The sequence below is a fragment of the Pristiophorus japonicus genome, chromosome 2 (assembly GCF_044704955.1).
Source record: "Pristiophorus japonicus isolate sPriJap1 chromosome 2, sPriJap1.hap1, whole genome shotgun sequence".
NCBI classification, from domain to species: Eukaryota; Metazoa; Chordata; class Chondrichthyes; family Pristiophoridae; genus Pristiophorus; species Pristiophorus japonicus.
In genome coordinates, this window is record NC_091978.1 from 319,869,915 (window position 1) to 319,891,217 (window position 21,303).

The following is a 21,303-nucleotide window of genomic DNA, read 5'->3' on the forward strand; positions in this document are numbered from 1 at the left end:
GACTACTCGGGAATGAAGGGGGAAAATCTAGTTGTGGAGTATGGTGGAAATATGAAACAAATATTTTGTATCAGTTTTTACAATTGATGGTGGAAGTGAGAATGTTGATGATCTAGAGGAGTATGTGGAAAAATTACTGCAAAGTTTCGCTCGTGACTGTATCCTTTTCCACAGACTTTCCCTAATGTAGGATGGGAGGACTGTACAGGCCAACAATGGCAAAGTTGCATTTCCAGCCTGTATAGCTCTCGGTTAGCCTGAGGCCAGAACAAAAAGAGTTGGCTACTGTTAGAATCACAATGCTGAACCTGACCTGACGCAAGTGCTGCTGCCTTTAACTGTTTCACTTTGCAGCCGCTGCCACTTAGCTTCTGGAGGCACACAGTGGAACTTACCCCCAAAGAAAGTTCTGCTTCCTCCATTGATACTTTCTGCTGCATCATTTATCCGATGTCCGCCTCTGACAAAGCAGATTTGCCTCCATTGACTTAATGATATCTGCTCACTGGAGCCTTTCAGTCATTTACGTTGTGGCTTGGTAACAGGCTACCTACAACACTACATCCATGTGGCCATTATTTATATGAAAGCTGAACAAGTGAGTAATAGCAAGCTCTATGACCATCAGGATTCAGAGATTTAGATGGTAGTGATACATTGCTCAGCCATTTTCTTTGTAATGGCACCTTAATGTCTTGTGACACACCAATATAAAATTCAGGATATGTGGAGTTCTAGCTAAAAATACTGTTAACTGGCCAGTTAATTGTGCGAGAATATTGTGACCAGAGGACATCAGGGCATGTTATGGTACGGAATCTGTTAAATGGCTGAAACTGAGGGTATGAGAGCTCCTGTTTAGTGAATAATCCAATGAGTAGCTAAACTGAACAGAAAAGAAGACCTCAATTTTTGAACTTTGGTCTGTGCTCAGTTAGCGAATCTCAGCTAGGGCAACAGTAGAGATGCTGCAACTGAATTCTAAGGTAGAAGGGAAAAATCAGCCAGGGTTCCTGCTCCTGATCTCTGACCAGTAACTGCTGCTGGAATTGCATGTATGTGGATGTCAAATGAGGACGAGATTGAACCTGATTGTGATGCTTCCCATGACCATATAGCTTGCTACTGCTCACTTATTCAGCTTTCATATAAATAATGGCCACATGGATGTAGCATTGTAGTAACCTGTCACCAACAATACTGTACTGCAGCTTTCAGAGGGGTGGACAGATAATTTGTGAGACAAAAGATGAGATGTTATATGCAGAGGAGTGGGCGACTTAAAGGAGGAAAGATTGTCTTACACAGCAAAGTTTTACAGCTTAAAGAACGTTTCACAGTTCATGCAGCTCTGAAAAATGTAGTTAAATGAGCAACTGAATGGTGGCTTACAGTAAATCTTTTAAAACTCAAAGCCTTGAATTCTAAAGCACCTTTAAACTTCAACAGAAAGAATCCTGCTTCGCCAAAAGTTTCTGAAAGTGAATAGCCATCACATAGGATTTTTGATCTCGTGATGCATCAGATGTACTTAATGCTGCTTTGTCTGACAGGTTATTATACTCCGAGCACGCATCCAGTGTAAATAAGAAATGCCTGGTTGTGCTACCAGCATGCGGCTGCCTGCCCAGCACTTGTACAATTGTGGGTTTGCATTGTGGCAGTGACTGTCATTCCATCCAACGTTCCAACAAATGTGATGAGTCAGGGCATGCATTCCATGAATGTGCCACTGATGGTGATTTAACTGGAGAAGAATGGAAGCAAGAAGTTTTTAAGCTAGGAATGCAAAACAGGAAAATGTTTATTTTCACTTGTCGACAAAATCTGAAGTTATACAATGCAGAACACAATTGTGGTGCATCTCTTCCTGACCCAAAGGTCGAGGTATTTTTTTAATTTCCCTTTTGCAGTGCTCTTTATTGATCTCTGTGTTTTGTGAATGCATTAGTGACCTTTGGGATTCAATCTTAGTCATCTATTGGCAGTACACCGTTATTGGACTCGAGCCTTTTTTGTTGCTCCACCACTGACTCAGTGAAGGGAAATTTTCAAAGTGGCACTTCCATGTAACGGGGCAACTGGCGGGGGTGTTTAAGATGCTGGGGAAGGGGGGGGGGGTGGGGGATGGGTGCACTTGGGTTGAGTTTATAGCAAGGTCAAGGCATCGTCACAGGAGAGTGAGCACTGAGAGTCACATACATGCAGAAGAGGCACGTTACTTTCTGGAGGAAGTCAACCAGAGCCAAAATTAATATTTATGGGGCCACTATACAAATGGAGCAGACGGGGATTGAAAAGGTGAATTGTCTGCTCTGAGCACGATGGTTGGCACAGATGCTGAGGTCAACTCCAGCACCCCTACGGTTGTTCTGGCTCAGATCAGCTAAATCAGTAGAGGGAATCAAACCTGGTGCCTTCATAGCCTGTATGGCTCAATTACCATATGGCCCAATGTGCCTGTATGGCTCAATTAATCATTGTCTTAACTAACTTTGTCATCAATAAAGCAGTTTTAATTTCCATTAAATGTTTTAAAAGATATTTTATTTATGGAGTTGCATCTCTTATGCTGGCAATTTCCTGTGGGGTTCTCTCGATTTAACACAGTAAGCAGGGCTTCTGTCCATCTTCCGCTGAAATTACACAAGCCCCAAGAAAAATCCCAGCATTAATGTGCTGCCTCTTAATCGGAATAAACCGGATCCATTGCAACTTGGGTAATTCAACAGCCAATTAGTTTTCAGGTCTGATTAAATCAAGGCCACTAAAGGGAGGGACGACATCAGTTTTGTGACTAAATTTGCAAAGATATATGTAGTACACCTCTGAGCAGATAATCCTGGTGCATTATAAACAACTTTTTTATTCTTGCTGTGTAGGAGTTTTAGTGGCTTGTTTGTATAAGACAAGTAATTTAACTTAGTTTATAAAATGTACGTCATGGAGTATAAAACATTAATATTTATGGATGACAAGAGCTCTCTTGCACACACTCTGGATAAATAAATAAATCTAATTTTTAAAGGAAGGAAATGGATATGTTTATATGTTCACAAAACAACCACCACTAATAGCAGGTGTGTTGTGACCGTTAGCCTGTTCTGAAGAATTTGTGAGCAATTTATATTGTTTCAAATTCTTCTCCTCTCCCCTTTTACTTTAGGGTTGGAGGGACAAAATTAATTCAGTTTAAAAAAAATTAACAAACATTGAAATCTTGCCAGATTATTTCTAAATGTAATATACGGCACAGTATATTAGTAATGATGTTATGCTGAAATTTTCCAGCTACTGCAGAATGACTCTTATTAATAAGTGTGATTGAGCACAATTAATTAATTAAAAGGACAATCATGCAATATTTTGTTGTTTTAAGGTGATGTATGTGTTTTTCAATTTACTAGATTCTTTCATGTGTGAAAGGATAACGTTATTCAAAAAAAATCCAGTATTAGATCCTACAATAACACAATCTTGAGTATTCATAGGGAAAAGCACCCAAAATTTGACCATAAGCTTTATTTTCATGATTTTATTGAGGTTGAGGCATTGAAATATGACATTTCTCCACTTGGCCTCAGGTCCTGGCAACCATGTACCCCCTAACCCACTTCCAAGTGAAGTACCAATATAAGCTCTCGCGGAGCCGTTTCATGTTACAGCAACAACATTTCTTTAAGATTATTTCAGGCAAAGAACAACCTGCTCACATGTTTTGAGGAAATAAACATGATTTGCTGTGAAAAAATTACTGCACGGTTAGCGACAGCCCTGAAATATTGTTCATGTGTGAACTTTGAAGGTGAGTTTTGACCACTTATTTTTGGTGAGTCCATTTTGTCTACCCTGCGACCTTGTCATGTGTGAGCGGCATGCACACACACTCACTCTGGATAGCAATCAGAGGCTGGATCACTGGCTTTTTTTTTACTCTTTCACTAGCTTTGGGACACTGGGCCCAAGTTTCGAGCCGCGCCTAGAACGGCGCAGTCCCGACCTGGACGCCCGTTTTTCACGCCACAAAGTGCGCCTAAAAAAACCTCCGTATTCTCCACCTCCCTGCAGGTCCTCTGGCCCTCGGTGCAGCACAGCAGGAGCTGTAGGGGGCACAGCTAGGTCCCTGCGCTGAAAACAGTGCCGGGACCTCTGCACATGCGCGCTACAGTGGGCGCGCGAGTGCAGTAGCTCCAGGCGCCCGAAACTGTGTGGGAGGGGCCCGAATCACGCAGCCCCTAGCCCTGGCCCAATGGCCTCACTGGGGCTGCGTGAATAAGGCTCCTCCCACGGCCAGCTCCTGCTTCCTCCCAACCCGACTCGACTCCCGCTCACGCTCCCCCGCCCCCCCCCCCCACTCCCCCCGGGACTGGATCCGACCTGACCTCCCTCTCCCTCCCTCCCTCCTCCCCCCGACCCGAACCGAACCGACCTCCCTCCCACCACCCCCCCGACCCGACCCAACGCCACCTACCTGTAAATCTGGTGCTGGGGACGGGCCCTGCCAGAAGTCTCGGGCCCGGCCCGTTCAGCCTCCCTTCCCCTTCTCCTTTCCCCCCCACCCCCAATCTCCTTCCCCCCCCCCCCCCATCTTTCCTTCTCCCCCCCCCCATCTTTCCTTCTCCCCCCCATCTCCTTCCCCCCCATCTCATTTCCCCCCATCTCATTTCCCCCCCATCTCCTTCCCCCCATCTCCTTCCCCCCCATCTCCTTCCCCCCCCATCTCTTCCCCCCCCCCATCTCCTTCCCCCCCCCCATCTCCTTCCTTCCCCCCCCCATCTCCTTCCCCTCCCCATCTCCTTCCCCCCCATCTCCTTCCCCCCCCATCTCCTTCCCCCCCCATCTCCTTCCCCCCCCCATCTCCTTCCCCCCCCATCTCCTTCCCCCCCCATCTCCTTTCCCCCCCATCTCCTTTCCCCCCCATCTCCTTCCCCCCCCCAATCTCCTTCCCCCCCCCAATCTCCTCCCCCCCCCATCTCCTTCCCCCCCCATATCTCCTTCCCCCCCTATCTCCTTCCCCCCTATCTCCTTCCCCCCTATCTCCTTCTCCCCCCATCTCCTTTCTCCCCCCATCTCCCCTTTATCCCCTTCTCCCCCTACCCCTCCCCCCTTCTCCCGCCCTTCCCCCATCCCTCCCCCTTCTCCCCCATCCCTCCCCCTTCCCTCCCTCTGCTCCCCCCCTCTCTCCCTCTACCCCCCTCCTCCCCCCCCTCTCCCTCTACCCCCCTCCTCCCCCTCCCCTCGCTGTCAGAAACACAGACACAGACAGAGAGTGAGAGACACACACAGACAGACAGAGAGATAGAGACACTGACAGAGACACACTGGGGGGGGGGGGCATCCCAGCACGCTGTTGGAGGGCTCCCGGTGCTGCAGTCGGTAAGTAGAAACTGTTTTATTTATTGATTTTTTAAAAAAAGAATTATTTCTTATTAATTTTTTTGGATTGATTTATTGGTTGATTTATTGATGTCTTTATCATTTATTATTGATGATGGCTCTTTATTTGTAAAACTGAAGTGTTTAATGTTTGTAAACTTCCCTTTAAACCCTCCCCCCACCATTCCCTACGCCTGATTTGTAACCTACGTCTGATTTTCTAAAGTGTAGACAAGGTTTTTTCGAGGGTATAAAAATCTTCACTTACTCCATTCTCAGTTAGTTTGGAGTAAGTTTTCACTCACGAGACTTTGAAAACAGGCGTAAGTGGCCGGACACGCTCCCTTTTGAAAAGAAAATTCTGTTCCAAAGTGACACTGTTCTAACTGACTAGAACTGGAGCAAACTAAATGACGAGAATTCCGATTTCTAAGATACTCCGTTCTACACCAGTTGCTCCTAAAAATCAGGAGCAAATCATGTGGAAACTTGGGGCCACTGAAGGGGAGAAATTTGCATGGTATGCAACTGCCGTTAGCACCTCTGGAGGGCGCTAACTGGGTGCAAACCACTTGTCGCCCAGGTGGGGGTGACGGGGGCACTACTGGTTCCAGCGAAATTGCGCGGGAGTTAGTGGATATGCAAAACCAGTAGCGTGCTGGGCTGCTGCACCTCCAGTGATGACATCATCAGCGTGCGCAGCACCCCATTTTCGCCCCGCACAACCTGTTTTTGCCCCGCTGCGGAAATTGGCCAGCGCCCCGTGAGGCCGCTGCGGGCGATGTCAGTGCCAGCCTCTCGGGCCATGAACCTGGCCACACTCTGCTTATGGACGGAGTTTAAAGGGGAGTTGCGCACCCCCATTTTGTGTTGTCCTCCGACTTACCAGTCCTGCCTCCGTGTTATTTTTTGCGGTTCCATGCCGCAATCATGCAGCCCAGCACTCTGCTTCAGTGCCGGGCTGCGGCCACTGCACCCTGCATCCTCGATGGCCTAGTGGAGGTCTCTGAAACACATGCAGAGCTCGCAGCGTGTGCTACTCTTTAACGGAAGGGGAGGAGCCTAGTGATCGTTTCAGCGCTACATGGAGAGGCCACTGAGCGCTCTGACTTGCGCTCGATCAGCGCCCCAGAGCTGCCCCCGACAGAATGTGGCACGCCCGACCTTGTGCTCCACTTTGTCTCGGGGACGGTAACCCCATTTTACATCGTGGGACGGGACTTCTGCGCCTGGCACAGGATGTCCTGCCTCACGAAGGTTACCACTCCCAAACGGGACGATATGCAATTTCGCCCTCTAAGTTTCTTTGTGCTACCTCTGTTACTGCGTCCTTAACTATAATGAACTAACGCAGCCCAGATCAGGGATTGAACTTGTGACCATCCTTGGCTGCGCATTTACTCACTGAGTTATTTTGGGTTGGGTACTGATGGTGTAGTTTCTTGACAATTAGCAAGCAAACCCACTAAGTTCCTTTGATGGCTCAGTGTGTTAGGCAGTAACTATGCAGAATTAGTTGATCTTAACTGGGGCACCAGGTCGTGCTCCCAATTGGTTTTATTGTCCTAGAATAGAGAAAGGAAAATCAGCCTGGGTTCCCATTCCTAATCGATATCTAAATGTCAGGTGAGTATCGAGTCAGGCTCAACTGTGATTCTCCCTCTGGTAAAATAGCAGGCCAACACTCACTGCTTCCCATTCCCTTCACCCCACAATTGGTGGCATAGCCTTTGGTTGCCTTGGCCCTACTGTCTGGAATTCTCCCTCTATATCCTTTTGCCACTACACTTCTCTCTCTTTTAAAAACCTGTTCAAAAAAACATCTTTTTGACCATGCTTTCGGTTACCTTTTGTAACTGTTCCACCATGGCTCAGTGTCTGTTCCTTTGTGTATTTTATTTATATTTCCTATCCCCTCTGTAAAGCACCTTGACATTGAAGGCATTCTTCATTGAAGGCACTCTATAAATACAAGTTGTTACTGTCGTGGCTATCACTTAGAAAAGAAAAAGAAAGACTTGCATTTATATAGCACCTTTCATGACCACCGGACATCCCAAAGCGCTTTACAGCCAATGAAGTACTTTTTGAAGTGTAGTCACTGTTGTAATGTAGGAAAGTACTTGAGCAAAGTACCAGAGAACAACTGTAAAACTATCCCCCAGGAAGAAGTCAACACTTTGAGGAGAGAATTGGTGAGGTATAAAAAAATAAACCTGACAGAGCACCAGCGTCAGTCACTGTTGACCACTAACCAAACTGCGGCCACCCTGCATACTCATTACCACGTTTTCGATTCCTTTGTTTTCAGTAGGAAATTTGCCATGATTGTGTTCTAAATGGTCCTCATTTAAGGAGGAAGGGAAGGGAGTGGACAAGTTAAATGGGACATCAATCACAACTTTAATAGAGGAATGCCGGCTTTTGATTGACAGTTACTCTCTTTATTTGGTACACCTCATCATTTGTACATAGTTGATACAAAAAATAAAAGTGTGACTGGAACAATTTCTTCCTGGCACAGTGTAGACACAAGTTGTGTTCTGTCTTATCACTGAGCACCCCAGTGTCTGGAAAGTGTGTGTGTGGGGGCGGGGGCAGATGATGTAGTGGTGTCTGTGTGTGTGCCTGTGTCACTTGCAGGCAGATGTGACAGCCACTTATTGTTAGTTTCAGCATGAGGTGCGCCTGGGCACTGTGGGGTGCTTCCTGTGTTGAACTGAATTAAACAGTTGGCTGTGAAGCAAGTGGCCGATTATTACTCACCGGGTAGAACTAAGTGACACAGGATTGTGATCAGATGTTACACAGCAAGTGATGTCAGGATTCCCAACCTGGGTGGGATGTGTTTGATCTTTCACTAACCTGTAATGAGCTGCAGGCAAAGAACACTCTGTATTAACAATTTGAAGCAAGGTGCTAAATTAGCGATTTCCTTTATTTCCTGTTGACATTCCTCATTCCTTTATTGACGACGCTTGGACAGCAAAAACATCATACTCATTAACCCTTCAAGAGTTCCAACAGAGCTTCCGCACTCTTTCTTTCTGCTAATTTTCTAATTTCTCTGCCTTTCCTGAAGGCATTGACTCATTGTTGCTTGTGGTTTTAAGGGACCAGCAGTCCATTCAATGCCTCACCTAAATGATTATGCTTGAACCTTGATAGTAAATTCCGGCAGGATATTTATTGTGGGGCATCACTGCCCAATTCTGTCCTCACCCTCGTTCACACAGATACACACTCAGCAATGATTTCTGGATCATAATCGAAAGCAAGAAACATTTCGATATTTATTCTCCATAACCCAGGTTGCTGAGGTATACTCCCCTTTCACCTTTTGGAACTCTTCTCTCTGCACTGTGTAATGGTCCTATGTGAAATGAGTTGTGCGGCTTAATAAATTCCTGGTGGATGCAGATCACATTCTTTAATACCAAAAAAAAATCCCACATTGGCAGTAAATGGACTTTTAAAAAATGTGTTCATGGGATGTGGGTGTCGCTGGCAAGGCCAGCATTATTGCCCATCCCTAATTGCCCTTGAAAGGGTGGTGGTGAGCTGCCCTCTTGAACCACTGCAGTTCGCATAGTGAAAGTATTCCCATAGTGCTGTTAGGGGCGAGTTAAAGGATTTTGACCCAGAAACTATGAAGGAACGACAAAATATTTCCAAGTTGGGATGGTGTGTGACTTGGAGGGAAATTTAGAGATGATGGTGTTCCCATGCACCTGCTGCTCTTGTCCTGGAGGGTTTTGGAGGTGCTGTCGAAGAAGCCTTGGTGAGTTGCTGCAGAGCATCTTGTAGATAGTACACATTGCAGCCATGTTGCGCTGGTGGTGGAGGGAATTAATGTTTAAAGTGGTGGATGGGGTGCCAATCAAGCGGGTTGCTTTGTCAGATGGTGTTGAGCTTCTTGAGTGTTGTTGAAGCTGCACTCATCCAGGCAAGTGGAGAATATTCCATCACACTCCTGACTTGTGCCTTGTAGATGATGGAATGACTTTGAGGAGTCAGGAGGTGGGAGACTCCCCGCAGAATACCCAGTCTCTAAACTCTGTTGTAGCCACAGTATTTATGTGGCTGTCCAGTTAGGTTTCTGGCCAATGGTGACCTCCACAGGATGTTGATGTTGGGGGATTCGGCAGTGGTATTGCCATTGAATGTCAAGGGGCAGTGGTTAGACGCTGTCTTGTTGGAGATAGTCATTGCCTGGCACTTGTGTGGCGCGAATGTTACTTGCCATTTATCAGGCCAACCCAGGTCTTGCTGCATGGACTGCTTCGTTATCTGAGGAGTTGCGAATGGAACATCAGCGAACATCCCCACTTCTGACCTTATGGAGGGAAGGTCATTGGTGAAGCAGCTGAAGATGGTTGGGCCTAGGACACTGCCCTGAAGAACTCCTGTAGCAATATCCTGGGGCTGAGTTGATTGACCTCCAACAGCCACAACTATCTTCCTTTGTCCTAGGTATGACTGCAGTCAGTGGAGAGATTGTCCCTGATTCCCATTGACTTGAATTTAACTAGGGCCCCTTGACGCCACACTCGTTCAAATGCTGCCTTGATGTCAAGCACAGTCACTTTCACCTCACCTCTGGAATTAAGCTCTTTTGTCCATATTTGGACCAAGGCTGTAATAAGGTTTGGAGCCAAGTAGTCCTGGCAGAACCCAAACTGCACATTGGTGAGCAGGTTATTGGTGAGTAATTGCCGCTTGATAGCACTGTCACCAACACCTTCTATCACTTTGCTGACGATTGAGAGTAGACTGATGGGCCGATAATTGGCCGGATTGGATTTGTCCTGCTTTTTGCGGACAGGACATACTTCTCGGCCTTTTGGCTAAGATCATGCGTAACTGACCTGACAGGGGAGTAACCATGACCCCAAAGTGGTTCTCCCTGGATCAGGAAGGTGGTTCTCCTATGCTTTTTGGAAATAGGAGGTGGGTGGGGTGGATTGGTCCATCCACCTCCACGGAGGTGTGTGGGGGGCCTGACCCATCCACCTCCATGGCACGAACCTGGTATTGCAGTACTTCCAGGAACGGTGCAGTGGCTCTCGGCCTTTTGGCTAAGAGCATTGGCGCAGAGTGATCCTTGATGTGTGCAAGGTGACCTCTGGCGTTTGTGATTTGACAAAAAATTGGAAAGATTGGCTACGAAAAAAGAAAAAAAAAATACATGGGCAGTTTTCCTCTTTGTCGGGTAGATGCCAGTGTTGTAGCTGTACTGGAACAACTTGGCTAGAGGCGCGGCTAGTTCTGGAGCACAAATCTTCAGCACGACAGCCGGGCTAGTGTTGGCTTTTCTGATGATATGTGGAGTGAATTGAATTGGCTGAAGATTGGCATCTGTGATGGTGGGGACCTCAGGAGGAGGCCACTATGAATCATTCACTCAGCCATTCTGGCTGAAGATGGTTGCAAATGCTTCAGCCTTGTCTTTTGCACTTGTGCTCGACTCTGCCATCTTTGAGGATGGGGATAGTCATTGAGCCACCTCCCTTTAATTGTTTAATTTTCCACCAGTATTCACGACTATATGTGGCAAGACTGTAGATCTGATCTGTTGGTTGTGGGATCACTTAGCGCTGTCTAAAACATACTGCTTATGCTGTTTAACCTGCAGTTCTGTGTTGGAGCTTCATCAGGTTAGCACCTCATTTTTAGGAACTCTTGGTGCTGCTCCTGGCATGCTCTACATTCATTGAACCAGATTTCATCCCCCGGCTTGATGGTAATGGAGGAGTGAGAGATATGCCAGGCTATGAGGTTGCAGAGATGGAATAATATTCTGCTGCTGCTGATGGCCCACAGTGCCTCAGGGATGCCCAGTTTTGAACTGTTAGATCTGTTCTGAATCTGTAGTGCCACACAACACGACGCATGGTGTCCTCCACAAGGACTGTGCGGTGGTCACTCCGACCAATACTGTAATGGACAGATGCATCGGCGATAGGTAGATTGGTGAGGAGGAGGTCAAGTAGATTTTGTGTTGTTTCTCTCACCACCTGCCGCATGCCCAGTCTGGCAGCTTTGTCCTTCAGGATCAGCTCAGTCAGTATTGGTGCTACTGAGCCACTCTTGGTGAGGGACATTGAAGTGCCCCACCCAGAGTAGATTCTGTACCCTTGCTCAGTGCTTCTTCCATGTGGTGTTCAACATGGAGGAGTACTGATTTATCAGCTGAGGGAGGGCGGTAGGTGATAATCAGCATGAGATTTCCTTGCCCGAGTTTGACCTGATGCCAGGGGTCCAGAGTCAATGTTGAGGACTCCCAGGGTCACTCGACTGTGGCGCCATCTTTGGTGGGTCTGTTCTGCTGGTGGGAAAGGACATAACCATGGATGGTAATGGAGGAGTCTGGGACGTTGGTATGATTCGTTGACGATGACATAACCATTATGTTATCGTAAAACCCCCTCCATGATATAGAGAGCACTGCATTTGATCCCAACCAAGGAGCTAAATAACAGGCACCAACAGGCCTCATTGTGGACTGGTTTTAGTCCATTAGATTTTCCATTTCTGTACTCTCCATTATTTAATTAAGTCTAAAGGCAAGCAAATTAGTTGTGATAGTAATCTGGCCCATTTGGTTATTTAGAAGGACATTCTATTGATCACTTTAGCAATTAAATAATGTGTAGGATCTGGTTTGGGACTAACTTGTTTTATTGTTGTACAGCAAAGGAAAAACACATTTTAATTCTACTAAGTCAAAAAATTTCTCAATGTCAGGTTCAGGCTGTCCAGTTATTGAGTTCAGTTTACTGATTTATAGGCAAAGCTATGTGTTTGAATCTCAAATTCAGTTATCACTAAGAAGTCTGTACTAACTCATTCATTTTATTTTTCTAATATTGCTGAGACTTTTCAGATAAAAGTTTTATCCTGTTTTGTTTGGGCGGTTAACTCAGAGAACAGTTTAGTTTAAATTTATCTGAGCATTAAAGGTTTTTTAAAAGCCCAATTGGAAAAAAACCAAATGCAACCTAAAATTGATAACTTGTGTTATTACTAGTCTGGCCTACACTAAGGCATTTACAACAGTAATTCTGAAATTCATTAATTAAGGAGTTTGGTTATTGGCTGTGTAGGTTTGGTCTTTGCATACTGAAGTCCAGCTTTTGAGGTTTAAATGATATTTCCCTTTTCGTGACAAAACAAGACAATCTGTTACCATGACGGTCAGGTACACTTTGGAAAATTGCTGCAAATGGTTCAGTGACAACTTCATTTATCTGGTATTATTCAGAACAATAAATATGAAATGATTTAATCTTGCTGCTGCAGCACACTTCCCCATCTCAGCCCATAAATCTCTTTTTAGTTTTGCAAAAGCACCATCATGTTTTATGGGTTTTGATTTTCTATGCAGGCAGTGCAGAATTGATGTGGTGCTTTGATAATCCTCATATCAGTGCGGTTCAGGGAATAGGTTTACATCAACATCCGGGTGTGATGAAGATCCAGTCTGTTGTAATGCAAAGTCACTTTGAAAAGGACAGCTTCTCAGTACCTGCATTGAAATGTAAAGATGCCAAAATCACATGATGGTGTTAAATAGATATATTTGGCATGGGTAGGTTTTTCTTCCTCTCAAGACTTATTAAAAGAAAAACATCAATCTAATGAAGTTTGTATATAGCACTCTATTGTGTGTGTACCATAGAACATGGTGTAAATTGTGTGCATTTATCACTGAAATATGGCAACTTAAGTTAATCGCATTGTCTTCCACAACAGATAGAAACATAGAAAATAGGTGCAGGAGTAGGCCATTCGGCCCTTCGAGCCTGCACCACCATTCAATAAGATCATGGCTGATCATTCCTTCAGTACCCCTTTCCTGCTTTCTCTCCATACCCCTTGATCCCTTTAGCCGTAAGGGCCATATCTAACTCCCTCTTGAATATATCCAATGAATTGGCATCAACAACTCTCTGCGGCAGGGAATTCCACAGGTTAACAACTCTGAGTGAAGAAGTTTCTCCTCATCTCAGTCCTAAACTGCCTGCCCCTTATTCTAAGACTGTGTCCCCTGGTTCTGGACTTCCCCAACATCGGGAACATTCTTCCCGCATCTCGCCTGTCCAGTTCAGTCAGAATAACAAGCGTAGAGTATAATATCTCACGCATATCTCTCATTCAGCAAGTATGAGTGAGGTGAATGACCATTTATCATTGTGTGCAGGAAAATAATGTGCTGAGTATCCACTTTTAAAAATGCCCTCCATGCCTGATCATTTTCCATGGTGATTTCTGTACATAATACATACCATGTCGAGAACTTCCTGCCAGTATCTGGAGTCAATTCTTCAGATGCAGATTGGAACATTTTCATCATTTACTTGTTTCTAATCTTGCAGAAATATGAAATGCATGTTTAGTTTTTGAGTAAGTACTGTTCTTTGCATTGTGTTGTTTTACGTATTGGAGTAGATTTTACAAATTTGTGCTTCCACCACGGAGCTTGGATTTGGATATGAAGATCCGTGGGTCCTGAAAAGCTGCATTTATGAGCTCAATATTCAAGAGAAACAGCATAATAATCACAGCTGAAATACTGAAATTTATCTGAAGAAATAATCATTTATTTCCTTCCCCCTGCCTTACTTTCCTCTTCTCCTGAAAGCGATGACTCTCGGGCAGTGGCAGCTCTCTGGCACCTCACCTAGGTACCTTTCTTAATGTTTGAGTCAACTCATCATCATAGGCAGTCCCGCGGAATCGAGGAAGACTTGCTTCCACTCTTAAAACGAGTCCTTAGGTGGCTGAACAGTCCAATACGAGAACCACAATCCTTGTTACAGGTGGGTCAGATAGTCGTTGAGTGAAGGGGTGGGTGGGACTGGTTTGCCGCACATTCTTTCCGCTGATTGCGCTTGATTTCTGCATGCTCTCGGCGATGAGTCTCGAGGTGCTCAGAACCCTCCCGGATACACTTCCTCCACTAGGGCGGTCTTTGGCCAGAGACTCCCAGGTGTCGGTGGGGATGTAGTACTTTATCAAGGAGGCTTTGAGGGTGCCCTTGTAATGTTTCCGCTGGCCACCTTTGGCACATTTGCTTTGAAGGAGTTCTGAGTGGAGCGCTTGCTTTGGGAGTCTCATGTCTGGCATGCAAACAATGTGGCCTGCTCAGCGAAGCACTTGAGTCAACTATTCAACTGTAGAAGGCATTACCGCCAACCCTGGTTCTATTCTTGCCCAAAGAAAACACGCCTGCAGTTTTCAGCAGGCGTCACTGTTTTTTATTGTGAACCCTGCCTTATTTTTCCTTATCTTAGTCCAGGGGACTGAGGCCAACTGTTGTGCCATAACTGCTGCCCTGGCTGAGATCAGCTAATTCAGCACAGACCAGGGAATGAAACATGAGATCTCTCTGGTATGTGTTTACCCACTAAGGCATCAAGGAAATAGCAATAATAATTTCTAGGCTACAATAAATTTAGTGTGTGAAATAATATATTGCAGGGAATAAGTTCAAGGTTATAACTAAATATCTGTGTTCAGAGAACATTACTAGTTGCTCAATAATTACCCCAAAGTTTAAGTTAGATGAGAATAGCAACAGTGAATCACTTGATATGTATTCTCCTAGAGTCAATCGCACTAAAATGTGCATGTATGACTGTGTTATGTGAAAGAATCATGGGCGCAAGGCTATTGCCACACTCCGTACAAGTTGCACCGAAGCAGTGTGGTAAGGTGAGGCACAGCATCAGCCAGAGAAGCTGGCCAGTAACAGTAAAATGACCTGTCCGCGTTTGTCTGTTTCAGTTTTTTTTAATGATTCAAAATATTGACCCCTTGGATCAAGTAACGGTCAAATAGCCAACATTATATCGCATATGGAAGCCCTGGAATCAGGTTTAGGTTAACTAACTTCTTTCTGTTTGTTCCCATCCCAAGTTCTATGATTAGGTGGCCTATCTGTGCTTTTGTTAGGATCAGAGGAAGGAGGGCAGTCACTAGGAAGTGCATAACTCTGCTTATCTATCCTGGTGATGAAGGAGGGTGTATTGTAGTAATTGCTTCTTGTGGACAAGTAAAAGGAGATAATTAAAAACAAATAATTTTGGTCAGTAAATGTTTTAGTTCAGACCAAAATTGGATTTTGTACTAAGCAAACACACAAAATTCATCTAAGTTACCTCATGGAGCCTGAACAGTTTGTCTTTATCTTCCTGCCTTGTTCTGAGTGCAACCTAGCACCATTTAGGAAAGGTGCAAATTATCTGACATTCAAGGAATCTCATGTTGTGTTCCAGATGCTGTGCATTCTTGGGCAATCCTGTTGTTAACAACAAAGCATAAGAAGGCACAAATGAGAAAAGACCATTTGGTTCATCAAGCGTATTCTTTCCACAGACTGCGCGCAGTCCACATTGTTGTAAGCTCTATCCACTAGAAAGCCAGTGACTGAATTGGCTTTGTTCGGCAAAGTATTGATATGATCGGGCTAGATTTTCGGTTTTCAGCAAAAACAATAGTTTTACGCCAAAATTACAGTTTCCGTTGTGCTACCGTTTTTAGGCTTAACTTTCGGCCTTTCATCATCATCATAAGCAATCCCTCGAAATCGAGGAAGTCTTGTTTCCACTCCAAAAGTGAGTTCTCAGGTGACTAAATAGTCCAATACGGGAATTACAAGTCTCTAACAGGTGGGACAGACAGTGGTTGAAGGAAAGGGTGTGTGGGGAGTCTGATTTGCTGCACGCTCCTTCCGCTGCCTGCGCTTGTTTTCTGCATGCTCTTGGCGACGAGACTCGAGGTGCTCAGTGCCCTTCCGGATGCTCTTCCTCCACTTAGGGCGGTCTTTGGCCAGGGATCCCCAGGTGTCAGTGGGAATGTTGCACTTTATCAAGGAGACTTTGAGGGTAATCTTGAAAGGTTTCCTCTGCCCACCTGGGGATCGCTTGTTGTGCCTTTACGTCGGTAAAGTCGCCATTGCACAAGGAGTCGCGGCGCAAACTGCGAGTTTCGGCAACTTTAGTCCGGGGCCGGTAGTGCTGCAAGCGAAACCTTGGGAGGGGGAAAAAACAACAAAAAAGTGCAAAAAACATTCACAAAACACTCAAAAAAAACCCTTACCTGCTAAATCGCTGAGAAATAATTTTTTAAAAACTTTAACTTACCTTTAACTTATCGCTGCTGGCAGGACTGAATCGACAGGTTTGACCCTGTCGGTATTCTGGGCATGGCGTACGGGTCCCAAGAGAGCCGAAAGTACGACGGTAACGCAAACTGCGGCGTTTCACGTCAGCACTCCATTCCCCGGCGGTACGTGAAAGCACCGCTGCAAAGAGGTCACTGAGGATCCCTGCGAGCGGGTTTTCACCGCGGAGAGTCAAATCGCGGCGAAAACCCAGTCGCAAAGTCGGCGAAAATCTAGGCCGATGTGCCCTAGTAACCAGACCTGGAACCAACAAATGGTGATCATGCTTAGACATAGTTGAGGAAGATTTCCTCTGTGGGCTATGTGTAACAAAATCGTAAACTCAGCTTTTATAAGCCCAATTATAATTTTGTTATATGTACAACATAGAGTAAATGTTCTCCAGTGTTTCTTTGCTTGCATCTATTTTAAGCCTAAGTTGAAGTTTATATGAAGAAAATATAACACCTGGTTTGACTGCCAACTCTGTTCTATGACAAACCACTACATTACGCTTCCCTTCTCACCATGTTGATATTAAAGTGTGTGTGTGTGTGTGCGTGTGTGCATGTGCACACTTCACACCATAGAATAATAGACGATTCAGAAGGAGATCATTTGGCCCATCATAAAAGTATCAGTATTAACTCCATGTTAGGTCTCTTATTCTATTATCCTATTCTCTATATTTTAATATTTTTCTTTACGCATTTGTCCATTGCTTTGTTGAATGCCATGTTGGATTTGGCTTCAGTAGCCACATGTGATAATGCATTCCATGTTCTAATAACCCTTTGCTGCCCCTTTAAGCTTTTAGTACCAATCGTGATTTCATGCCCTCTTGTTATTAATTCATTGACCCGTGGAAATAATCTTTTACTATTTACATTCACAAACCGTCTCATAATTTTGAACATTTGCCCTTCACTTTAGTCGATCTAGTGAATACAGCCCAAGTTTTTATAAGTCTCTCCTCTTAACTGTATCTTTTCATCACTTGTATCATCTCAGCAAGTCTACGCTGTATTTTTTCCACTGCTACACTATTGTTTCTAAGATTTGCATACAGTTGATATTAAAGTAAAACCCTGAACTTGCTGTATACTCTTTTTTGTTAAAGTAACTAACAAAACTCGCTAATTGAAATTCAGTGTTTTGAATTTTTTAATCTTGAATTTTCTAATACAAATTCTCCTCTCTTTCCATGTGAACCATTTCACTGATGATGCTATGTGTAGAAAAGATGATGCTCAGAACATGTCCAAATTCAACCCATGACACCAACTCTGGCATGGCAGTGCAACATCAATTTGACAATAAAGTAGATATAGATTCAGGATTTAAAATCTTGAACTTTGAGACTTTCATCTTACAGACTTCAAATCCTTTTCATGGAATTCTGATTGATGTATTTATCCTTTTGGGGATTTTTCCTATTCATTTTTGGCTGTATTTTGTATTTACTTGTTTAGCTAACAAATGTCACTGGCCATTGGATAAAATGAGTTACTGAGTCTGACAGTGCAAGGGAGTTGGAGTAACACAAGCAGTTGACATAAACATTATTGCAGAGTTAAATGGCTGTACCGACTGATGTTAACATTAGGTTGTACAAGTCTTCCTTTCCACTCCATCCAACCACTCACCACTCAATATGTTGACAAATGTTCATTGTAACTATTTTTATAAGAAACATACTGAGGGTGAGAACCTCCCCCTTTACTTGTTAGTATGTTAAATATCTTTTGTTGGTAGATTAGGTAGTGGATTTTGTTTTCTATAATATTTATTTGTGACTAGGCTTTTTACCTTGCACTCAGTCAGCTATGTTTTTTCCATGGCACAAATCTGACCAGAAGGCTTGAAGAAAACACTTGATTTATTTCTCTTCTAACCCCTCCCCCCTCACAGATAAATTGCTGAATTAGAGTGATTATACACTCTAGGTTCATAATCAATAACCTATTGGCAGAATGGTCTGATTTATACAGTGTTGTTTGCTGTGCATTATGTACAGTGGAGTTGCTGAGAGAAAATTGGCTAGTAAGGATAGTATGGGAAAGTGGACAATTAATGTTGATTGCATCTATTCTTTCAGTATTGAATTTCACCTGCAGCTTCCAGTGTATTTGTTTTTATTGCAACATCTGCATGAATCACGATGATGATAGATAGCAAAGAGATTGAAAATAAAACTAGGATACGGTTTTCCCCTTTGTACAGTGTTGTAGGTGCCTGAATGTCCCAGTGCATCTTCGCTTTTCATTTTGTTATCACTCAGAAAAAAGGAATTGTTGGATGGATGTATCAAGTAACCTGCCCCAGACCTTTTACGAGGGAGTCTTGTGCACTAAAATGAAATCTAGCAGGCTATATCAGACTGAACTAGAAAGTTCAGAATCAGGCTGAATATAGAAAGTTCAGAGGGGAAGTAAAAAAGAAAATAAGAGGGGCAAAGAGAGATTTATGAGAATAGATTGGCAGCTAACATAAAAGGGAATTCAAAAGACTTCTATAGGCATGTAAATAGTAAATGGGGAGTAAGAGGAGGGTTAGGGCCGATTAGGGACCTAAAAGGAGACCTATGCATGGAGGCAGAGGACATGGCTGAGGTGCCAAATGAATACTTTGCATCTGTCTTCGCCAAGGAAGAAGATGGTGCCAAAGTCATAGTGCAAGAAAAGTTAGTGGAGATAGGGATGTGATAAAAATTGATAAAGAGGTACTAGAAAGGCAGTCTGTACTTAAAGTTGTTAAGTCATCAGGAATGGATGGGATGCATCCTAGGATGCGGAGGGAAGTGAAGGAGGAAATCACAGAGGTAGTGGCCATAATCTTCCAATCCTCCTTATGTATGGTGGTGGTGACAAAGGACTGGCGAAATGAAAATGTTACATCCTTGTTCAAAAAAAGGTAGGTCAGTTTAACCTCGGTAGTGGGGAAGCTTTTAGAAACAATAATCAGAGACAAAATTAACAGTCACTTGGACAAGTGTGGACTAATTGAGGAAAGCCAATGCAGATTTGTTAAAGGCTAATCGTGTTTAGCTAACTTGATTGAGATTTTTGATGAGGTAACAGAGAGGGTTGATGAGGGCAATGCAATTGACGTGGTGTACATGGACTTCCAAAAGGCGTTTGATAAATAGGCTTGTCAGCAAAGTTGAAGTCCATGGAATAAAAAAGACAGTGGCAGCATAGATACAAAATTGCCTAAGTGACAGGAAACAGAGAGAAGTGGTTAACGGTGGTTTTTCGGACTGCAGGAACGTATACAGTGGTGTTCCACAGAGGTTGGTACAAGGACCACTACTTTTCTTGATTTATATTAATGACTTGAACTTGGGTGTGCAGGACACAATTTCAACATTTGCAGATGACACAAAACTTGGAAGTATAGTGAATAGTGAGGAGGATAGTGATAGATTTCAAAAAGACATAGACAAGCTGGTAGAATAGGCGGACATATCGCAGATGAAATTTAACAGAGCAAGTGCAAAGTGATACATTTTGGCAGGAAGAACAAGGAGAGGCACTATAAACTAAAGGGTACAATTCTAAAGGGGTGCATGAGCAGAGAGACCTGGGGGTATATGTGCACAAATCGTTGAAGGTGGCAGGGCAGGTTGAGAAAGCAGTTAAAAAAGCATACAGGATCCTGGGCTTCTTAAATAAAGGCATAGAGTACAAAAGCAAGGAAGTTATCATGAACCTTTATAAAACACTGGTTTGGCCTCAGCTAGAGTATTGAGTCCAATTCTGGGCATCGTACTTTAGGAAGGATGTGAAGACCTTGGAGAGAATGCAGAAAAGATTTACGAGAACGGTTTCGGGGATGAGGGACTTCAGTTACGTGGATAGACTGGAGAAGCTGGGGTTGTTCTCCTTAGAGCAGAGAAGGTTGAGAGGTGATTTGATAGAGATGTTTAACATCATGAAGGGTCTAGACAGAGTAGGTAGAGAGAAACTGTTCCCATTGGCGGTAGGGTCGAGAACCGGAGGGCACAGATTTAAGGTGATTGGCAAAATAACCGAAGGTGATATGAGGAAAAACTTTTTTATGCAGCAAGTGGTTAGAATCTGGAATGCACTGCCTGAAAATTTGTTGGAGGCAGACTCAATCGTGGCTTTCAAAAGGGAATTGGATAAGTACCTGAAGGAAAAAGATTTGCAGGGCTACGGGGAAAGGGTGGGGGAGTGGGACTCGTTGAAGCGCTCTTGCAGAGAGCTAGCACAGGCTCGACGGGCCGAATGGCCTCCTACTGTGCTGTAACCATTCTAAATACTCATAGGAGAAAAGCAAAATACTGTGGATGCTGGAAATCTGAAATAAAAACAGAAAATGCTCGAAATATTCATCAAATCAGGCAGCATCTGTGGAGAGAGAAACAGTGTTAATGTTTCAAACGTTAACTCTGTTTCTCTCGCCACAGATGCTGACTGACCTGTTTTGTATTTCCAGCATTTTCTGTTTCTATTTTAATACTCATAGGATTTGGAGTAAAGGATGATCTCGCATCACAATTAAATGTATTATAGGCCAATTGTGCTATTTATTTTATGTGGATTTAAAAGGGCACATTTTTTTAATGCAAGATCTGTACCTTAACTCAGCCTTGAATCGGCAAACTGACATCACATTGTAGCCAGTGGTGCAAGGCCTTATAAAGGAGGCATTTCACAGCACTTTAGTTTCACACCAGGTGCAGTGTTGCTGCAAACTTATTTTTCTGATTCAAATATTCTTTTATTGTTGCAAAC

General features: G+C 44.1%; 1 protein-coding gene and 2 pseudogenes across 2 annotated transcripts in view; 2 read left to right on the top strand and 1 right to left on the bottom strand.

Moving 5' to 3' along the window:
• afg2a (AFG2 AAA ATPase homolog A) overlaps positions 1 to 21,303 on the top strand; it is a 594,246-nt gene that overhangs the window by 361,708 nt on the left and 211,235 nt on the right. The gene's annotated exons all lie outside the window — the stretch shown is intronic.
• Positions 1 to 21,303, bottom strand: part of LOC139228211 (RLA class I histocompatibility antigen, alpha chain 11/11-like) — a 127,140-nt pseudogene that overhangs the window by 40,158 nt on the left and 65,679 nt on the right.
• LOC139252217 (U2 spliceosomal RNA) lies at positions 10,204 to 10,441 on the top strand (annotated as a pseudogene).